The sequence below is a fragment of the Lepisosteus platostomus genome, chromosome 5 (assembly GCF_059453375.1).
Source record: "Lepisosteus platostomus isolate fLepPlt1 chromosome 5, fLepPlt1.hap1, whole genome shotgun sequence".
In the NCBI taxonomy this organism is placed as follows: domain Eukaryota; kingdom Metazoa; phylum Chordata; class Actinopteri; order Semionotiformes; family Lepisosteidae; genus Lepisosteus; species Lepisosteus platostomus.
Genome location: NC_142615.1, coordinates 46,257,872 through 46,265,363, shown reverse-complemented (window position 1 = coordinate 46,265,363; position 7,492 = coordinate 46,257,872). Strand labels below are relative to the sequence as shown.

General features: G+C 41.6%; 1 non-coding gene across 1 annotated transcript; it reads left to right on the top strand.

Moving 5' to 3' along the window:
- The first annotated feature begins 2,289 nt into the window (after positions 1-2,289).
- Positions 2,290-2,363, top strand: trnan-guu (transfer RNA asparagine (anticodon GUU)). The gene has a single exon. It is a non-coding gene; the product is annotated as a tRNA-Asn (tRNA).
- Positions 2,364-7,492: the final 5,129 nt, after the last annotated feature.

Sequence of the window (7,492 nt, the reverse complement as noted above, 5' to 3'; positions counted from 1 at the left end):
TGTTAGCGATACAAGACCGGCCGTGGAGAAATGAAGTGAGGAGGGTGTGTACATTAAAAGGCTCATAGCGTCCCTGGAGGGGCTCAAACCACCACCCTTTTGGTTAACAACTGAGCCACAAAGACGCATGTACAGCTTAACACTTCTCGGTCTCAGTGAAAGTGATACACTCCGTAAAATTTCCAGAGATTCATTTATTTTAAAAGGAAAATCACCAACAGCGGCCGAGATCTACTGGAGTTTTTTCATTCTATACTGCGATTTCTGAAGGGTACCCTGTGAAAATACGAGTTTTGACGAGAAGGGATGGACATATAAGGTCAAAAGGCTTGGGGAATTGAACTTTAAGGTGAAGACTGCGGGTTCAGTAGCAGCAGAACCTGATCAGTATCAGTTGACTCCGATATACTTTGAAAATGAACTTGGGGATTTAGAGTCAGACGTGCACCATGGGGTACTTAATTTAAAAAAATAGAAAAAACAATCAGTGTTCCTGGATCTGTAATTGAGAACAACACCTACACAAGAGCTGCGCAGGAAGAATAAAATGTGGTCTGGGAAGAAAAGACTCTCTTCGGAAGAGCTGCGCTCTTCACAGATTTTTCTTTGTGAAGCTCATTTGTCTCCTTTGGGGAATTCAAAGGCACAGACAGCCGTGACTTCATGGCCCAATGGTAGCGTGTCTGATGCCAGATCAGGAGGCTGTGTGTTCAAATCATGTCGAGGTCAGCTGTTACTTTTTCAGGTTCTGCTGGTCCTGAACACGGAATTCACACCATGCAGTTGAGTTCTATCTGTACACCACATAGATAATCTAAACAAAATAGAGCAGTACAGGACACGCAGTGTGGAGCTCACACAGGCTTACAGTCTCCAGCATTGGAGTGAAGGGGAAAAAAAGAACTTTGTTTTTTTTTTTAAGTGAAAAGGCACAGTTCACATCTGCTTAACATCACGTCCAACTTTAGAGACAGCTACATCAGATAATGGAATCCCGGAAGTTTCAGATAACTTTTTTTAATACAGGTTCAAGCAAACCTGAAAGTTAATGTGTTTCCGGACACTTTTGTTTTATTAAAAAGTGTCTGAAGCCTGAAAATGTAATTTGAAAAAAAAAACGCTATTGGACATTAGCAGCTGCTTTTTGTAACGATTTGCTATTTCATGCTGGAAAACAAAGGAAACAGACCCAACGTTTGCTTTCAGGTGCGGTTCATTACATAATATACATTATTACTGAGGAGCTTGAATACAATTTACACGAGCCAGGTAGAAGTCGAACCTACAATCTTATGATCCGAAACCAGACGCGTTGTTTATTAAACCGCTGGCATTTCACATGACCTGAATTCCCCCATAGGATGCTCAGCGTCGCTACTAGTAATGCACCGCTCCGTCTAAAATTTCAAAGTGAGAAACATGTGTTTTCTGATTTTTTATGAGTTTTAAAATATAATCTCTTTAAATCAGACAAGGGGTTTATGTTTCGCACTGAAATTCCGATTGACTGAGAATTCAAAGAAAGACTGTTTTCTTTCACAACACCGCATAATTATCACATCCACCAGACTCTCCAACCTCTCCAGACCTTGCTGGTTGAGCAATTGCTCCGATAAATTAGGTCACGTATCATGTTAAATCATTTCTTCTCAACACAACATTTCCTGGTGCACGTTTTCTCTATGAAAAAAAAGACATTTTTCCCTTGCATGATTTCTCGTTTTTTATCAAAGCGTACAGAAATAAAAAAGAAGAAGAAATAGTGTGGCAAAAGAACTCTGTCGCCCTTGGGAGATGTCAAACGCATTGGACATGGAAATGCCAGATAAAAGCCAGTTCTCTTCGTTTCTCAGTGTCGGGGCTGCTATGTAAAAGAGGCAATTTGCTCTGAGCGCTGGTTAAACGCTTACTGAACGCAGATGTCTCAGAGCGGTGTGTCCAAGCGGCTGTAAAAAGTGATGGGTGTCCTGTCACCGTAGCCTAGTTGGTTAAAGCGCTTCTCTATTAAACAAAAGAACCGAGATTCAAATCCCAGCCGTGTCTTTCTTCCTATCTTGTAGTACAGAACGTACCATTTCGGGCAATCACAAAGGGCTTGATTTTGTTAAATGCATGTGTTCATTTCCTTTCTGGAAAACTTGTTTTTGATGAAATTCACACAGCTTGCGAAAAATGAAATTCAATTATTGGTTAACAGTGCAGAAGAAATATTACCATCTGGCAAAATAAACGGTAAGAGATTTTGTTTTAACCGAAAACCTCTGATTCAAGAAAAGAACACACCAGTCAGTCTCTGTGGCGCAATCGGTTAGCGCGTTCGGCTGTTAACCGAAAGGTTGGTGGTTCGAGTCCACCCAGGGACGGGATTCTTTTGCGATGTAAACGTTGTCTTTAGTCGATTGGATTTTTCAGCGAAACCATAACCATTTTAATATTTGCAGGAAATGCGAGTGTGTAACACGTGTCAGGGTCACCGAGAAATGTCCAATAATGCCCAACATTGCAACTCCCCAGAAATCCATATTCACCCAAAACAAATTATCGTCGAATCTTCATTTATACTCCAGTTGAATCCTCTGCTGAAATATTTTAAAAATACTATGCAGGTTTGTTTGAGACTTGACAAGCATTGTTAAGATAGCACTGTGCAGTTGGATTTTGATATTTTGACATATTTACCTTAATTTTAAACATAAATACTATACAGTCTATTGTAATTTTAAAATATGTTAGCTGAGGATGCAAAGGGGTGAAAGGGAAAGGTCAGAGGGTATAGTAAAAACAAGGTTAGGATTGGTGGAGGTGGCAGGGGTGTTGATGGTTTTTCTCTGTAGAGGATGATTGAGTTTTTTATCCTTCTCTGAAGTGAGAAATTGGAAGAGTTGGGAGTTGAGGGATCTGATGAGGTTAGTTATAAAAGGAAGTTGATGTGGAGCTGTTAGCTGTAAAACTTCCTAACATCTTTGATGTTGTCATCAAAGATAAACTGCAGTAAGCAAAGATAAAGAAAATTATCTTTGCTTACTGACCTGTCTTTCTCACACCTGAAGAAGGCTCCACAGCCAACATGTTATGTTTCCTTTCTTCTCTTTTCAGCATGGAATAATCCTTTACTTTTTCCTTTGCAGCCTACGCATGCTGACACAGCTACTCACCTGATATATAACATTCCTATAATCGCAACTATGAATGTCCACTGTGGGTATTTTTTCCATTATTATTTATTTTGGCATTGAAGCATATTTTATGTAATAGCGAAGTGTCATAATCACTGAAAAACATATTTTTTCATTTAGAAAGAATTAAAAAAATATAAATCACTATGAATTACATTTAACCTGTTCTGATCTAGGTTTTCTATATACTTTAACATGCCATGTTCAGAATGTCACAACGCAGAAATGCAACAGAGAAGTTTTGTAATTACAAATCTTCTCTTACCTTAGTGTCAGAATACTAAGATGTTTTGGTAACGAGGAAGGAGGGAAAAAGTAATTCAGCAGAAGGGGTGCTATTTTATTGACTATAAATCCTCACATGGATTTGTGATTTGTGATTTGTGATTTTGTGTCTCTTACCATAGTGTCAGAATACTAAGATGTTTTGGTAACGAGGAAGGAGGGAAAAAGTAAATCAGCAGAAAAGGTGCTATTTTAATGACTATAAATCCTCACATGCCATGTTCAGAGGGTCATATTAAAAAAATGGTACAGTAAATTTTCTTATACTTCATGATTTTCATAATTTGTTACATTGTGTCTCACACCTTTGTGTCAGAGTTCTGAGATGTTTTTTTCTAAACAGGGGCCATCGCAATACAACAGAAAGAGCAATTAGCTTTTCCCTATGAATTCTCTCATGCCATATTCAGAGGGTCATATTTTAAAAATGGTACAGCAACATTTCCTGAAGTTCAGGATTTTGAGAGTCTGTTACATTGTGTCTCACACCTCAGTGGCAGAATTGTGAGACGATTTTATAATCAGGAGGGAGGGTCATAGCAATAAGCAGAAAGTGTCATCACCCTTTGCTCATCCTCCGTTAACCATATATTCACATATGCCATGTTCTAAATGTCCCATTGTAAACTGCTATAATAACATTTCTTGCAAAATGCAAGATTTTGAGACTTCACGTTTTGCCTTTGTCTTATTTACTTGTTGTCTAACATGCCAGTTTGTGTTATTGTGAGTTTTGAAAATTGGTTTTCGATTTTCTGAAATGTGTTTCATACAAAAATGCAATTTGGATAATCATTACTTACATATTCCCCTTTACTGGGGATATGTGCAGTAATCAACTCGGATTAGTATTTTTAAAAATGACTATAGAGAGCCATCTACAGGCGAAAGGCGGCATAACATCACAGCAGCAGCATTTAAGGTGGAACAAAAAACGCGAATAAGAAGCTGGCGAATAAGCAGCCAACTTCAGCCTCGTTAATGCAATAGGATTGGGTGAGGTAGAAAAATATTTCTTCCTCTGAATCCTAACATTTTTGTAGGTGTTCTAGGACTTCTCGCCTCAGATAAAGCTGCCAATACATCACTTATTTCGACTCTATCAATATCAGCAGTGTTATCAGTACTGAGCCCTAAGTGTAGGTCCTGTCATCATATAAAAACTTGAACGTATCGACTGCATTCACCTGAAAAAATCTGTTCAAATTGAAAAATACATCGGAAACAAATTTGCTTGTTTTTTTTCAGATCCAGAAGAGAATCATCATGAGACTCAAAACAGACCTGTTAGTAGTATAAAGCAACACCTTTCGTCAAACTTTTGACAGGTACCACGCCCCCTTTTCCAGCCAATGGTCGTCTGCGGTGGTTGGCTGTCCCACCCCCTTGCCAGCCAATGGCGTGTTGTTATTTGTGCATGTCCCACCCCCTCAGGAGCCAATGGTGTGTCGTTTTTGGAACTCCCGCCTCCCCCCCGGCCGGTCGGTCCGGAGCCTCAGGGTCCCAAAGCCCCAAGGCAGTGCATCCCTCGCTTTAGGTGTGTGAAAGTGTGTATTGGTTTGTAAGGGGACCATGTCTGCCGTGGGGTTGAGTGCGCTCTATTATAACCCTAGGAAATCGGGTAGTTACGGCGGCGCAGGGAGTCTGGTGCGGGCCGCGAGATCCCGGGGTGTGAGCGGCGCTAGCCGCGGCCGGGTGGCCGGGTGGCCGAGTGGTTGTCCGGCCAGGCTGCTTATACGCTGCACAAGCTGAGTCTCAAAAGCAGCAGGGGTGCAAGCACACACATACACACTGACTGCGTAAAATCTCACGGAAAGAATTCGCAGGACAAACACCATGTGAAATGTGAACCGCTTTATTTCAACAGGGGGTTTTCAAACACAGAAACAGCGCAGCAGCACTTTTTACACAAGTTACAGACTCCAGTTTGCAAGTATGTGAAATGTGAACCGCTTTATTTCAAGTGGGGGTTTTCAAACACTGAAACAACGCAGCACACACGCGTTACTGGCTCCTGTTTGCATTCAACAATTAAATGTTGGTGGGGAAAATTAGTTCGGTACACGTAACCACCACCCCAACATTGCTGAGAAACTTTGCGGCATCTGAAAAAGCATTCATAAACCCCTTCCGCTCCCCGTGTCTAAAGCCATGCGAACCACACTGGGCGATCTGATCTAGCAGGGCAAAAAAATTTGCCTGCGTAATCAGCGGGATGGTGTTACCACAGGTTCTGTGCAAAAGACGCTGTATTTTGGAATACACACTGTAGAACCCCCCAGTGTTTTTTCTGTTTGGGAGTGTTAAAAAACCTTATTTTAAAACTGCTTAGCTTTTAAAGTTAAAAGCGACTGGTCTGTGCGCGGGTCTATAGGCCGTTAACCACGCCGCTTGACCCAGTAGCGCCACCACAGCCGTAAAGGAAACCGGTGTAACAACATGTCCGTGTAACTTGTTCCATTCACCTGCAGCCCTGTGTGTAAGGATGCGCCACATGTGTGGCGTTTTTATCATAGTTATCGTAGTTTTCTGATTTTGACAGTTTAGATTTCATTGATTGTTGTGTTGAAAAGTCTTTTATTTTTAACACCGTGTAGTTTTCTGATTTTGAGATGTGGAGCATTGGCGTGGTAATAAAAAGTCTTTTTTTTCACACAGCCGCTGTATCGACGAGCGGCGAAACAAATGTGGCGGAAACGTCGGACCCTAAGGTGGTGACTGCATCGGAGACGGCTGTTAAGACCCTGACCAAAGCCAGACGTGTCAAGCCTGCGGAGAGAAATCATAACGCCCCTAAAGACTTGGTGTTGGGTGATGTGCTAGATTCATTGCGCGGTATTACACAGTCACTATCAACGGCGATCAGTAATGAGGTGGCCAAAAAACGAGCTTTAGAGCATCTAAGAGCGGTTTTAGCCGGTGTACAAACCTTGTTTCCAAAACAGATCCAGGTTTTCACCGCTTACCTCTTAGATATAATTTCTACAGAAGATGCAGCTCTAAGCTCAGGATTTCAGACCATGATGATGATATTTCATGCTTCATTGGTGCAAAACCCCGGTGATAAATGACTAAACATGCGGTCTAAAAAGTGTTTAAAAGACCGAGCGCTTGCCAACAGCAAGCGTTTGTACATAAATAAAAGAATTAAACTGGCAAAAGCATGTTTGTTGCGTCGTCAAAGATTCAGAGAGAGGCATCAGATTTCCCAAGGGCCGCCCGAACCACGCAATGAGAATGCCGTGGTAGAAAATAACTTAAGGCCCGAGGTTGTTGTAGCAGAACAGGATGTCGGTAACCGAGAACCGGTTGTACTGAACGATCTGAATCAGGTTGGTAGCGGTGCAGGGGCGAATAGAGACCCCTTAGTTTTCCTGGACCGTATACGTAGTTATAACAGGTCTTATAATAATTTTAGAGCAACAGAGCACCATGAAGAATTTCGTTTTGTTAATCTTGACAGAATAACCTCGTATGTACAGGCTATAGACGCTGTGCATGGTGCAGTCCAGAGAATATTGGATGAACTTTCTCCAAACATCGGGGCGAATGATTTTGTACAGCTGCGTTTGACTGCGGGTGGTTTTAACAAGCCCTTGTTCTCACGCAGGAGACACCCCGGAGAATTAAATGCTGCCGATTTTTTAAGCCACATCTCGGACCTCTTACAGAGCCACACAGAGGTTCTCACCAATGACAGCCACCGCTTAGTGGTGACGATAGTTAGGAATATGCAGGGGGGTGCCCGCTAAACGAATGCACAAAGAGTTGGGTTTTCCAGAGAATCGGAAAATTAGTTTGTCAGACATTACCGCTTTTGAAAAACATTTAAAGGTGGTCATTAAAATTTTGTACCACGACCAGGGTGATTGGAAATATTTTACAACGGGACCCACACCACCAAATTTCTAAAATACTTTTTGTTCTACTGCATGAAGAGCATTTTTATGGGGTTTTAAATATTAAAGCTTTTGTGGGGGCGGCGTATTTTTGCACTAACTGCCATGTGGCGTATAGCCACAAGAACGCAC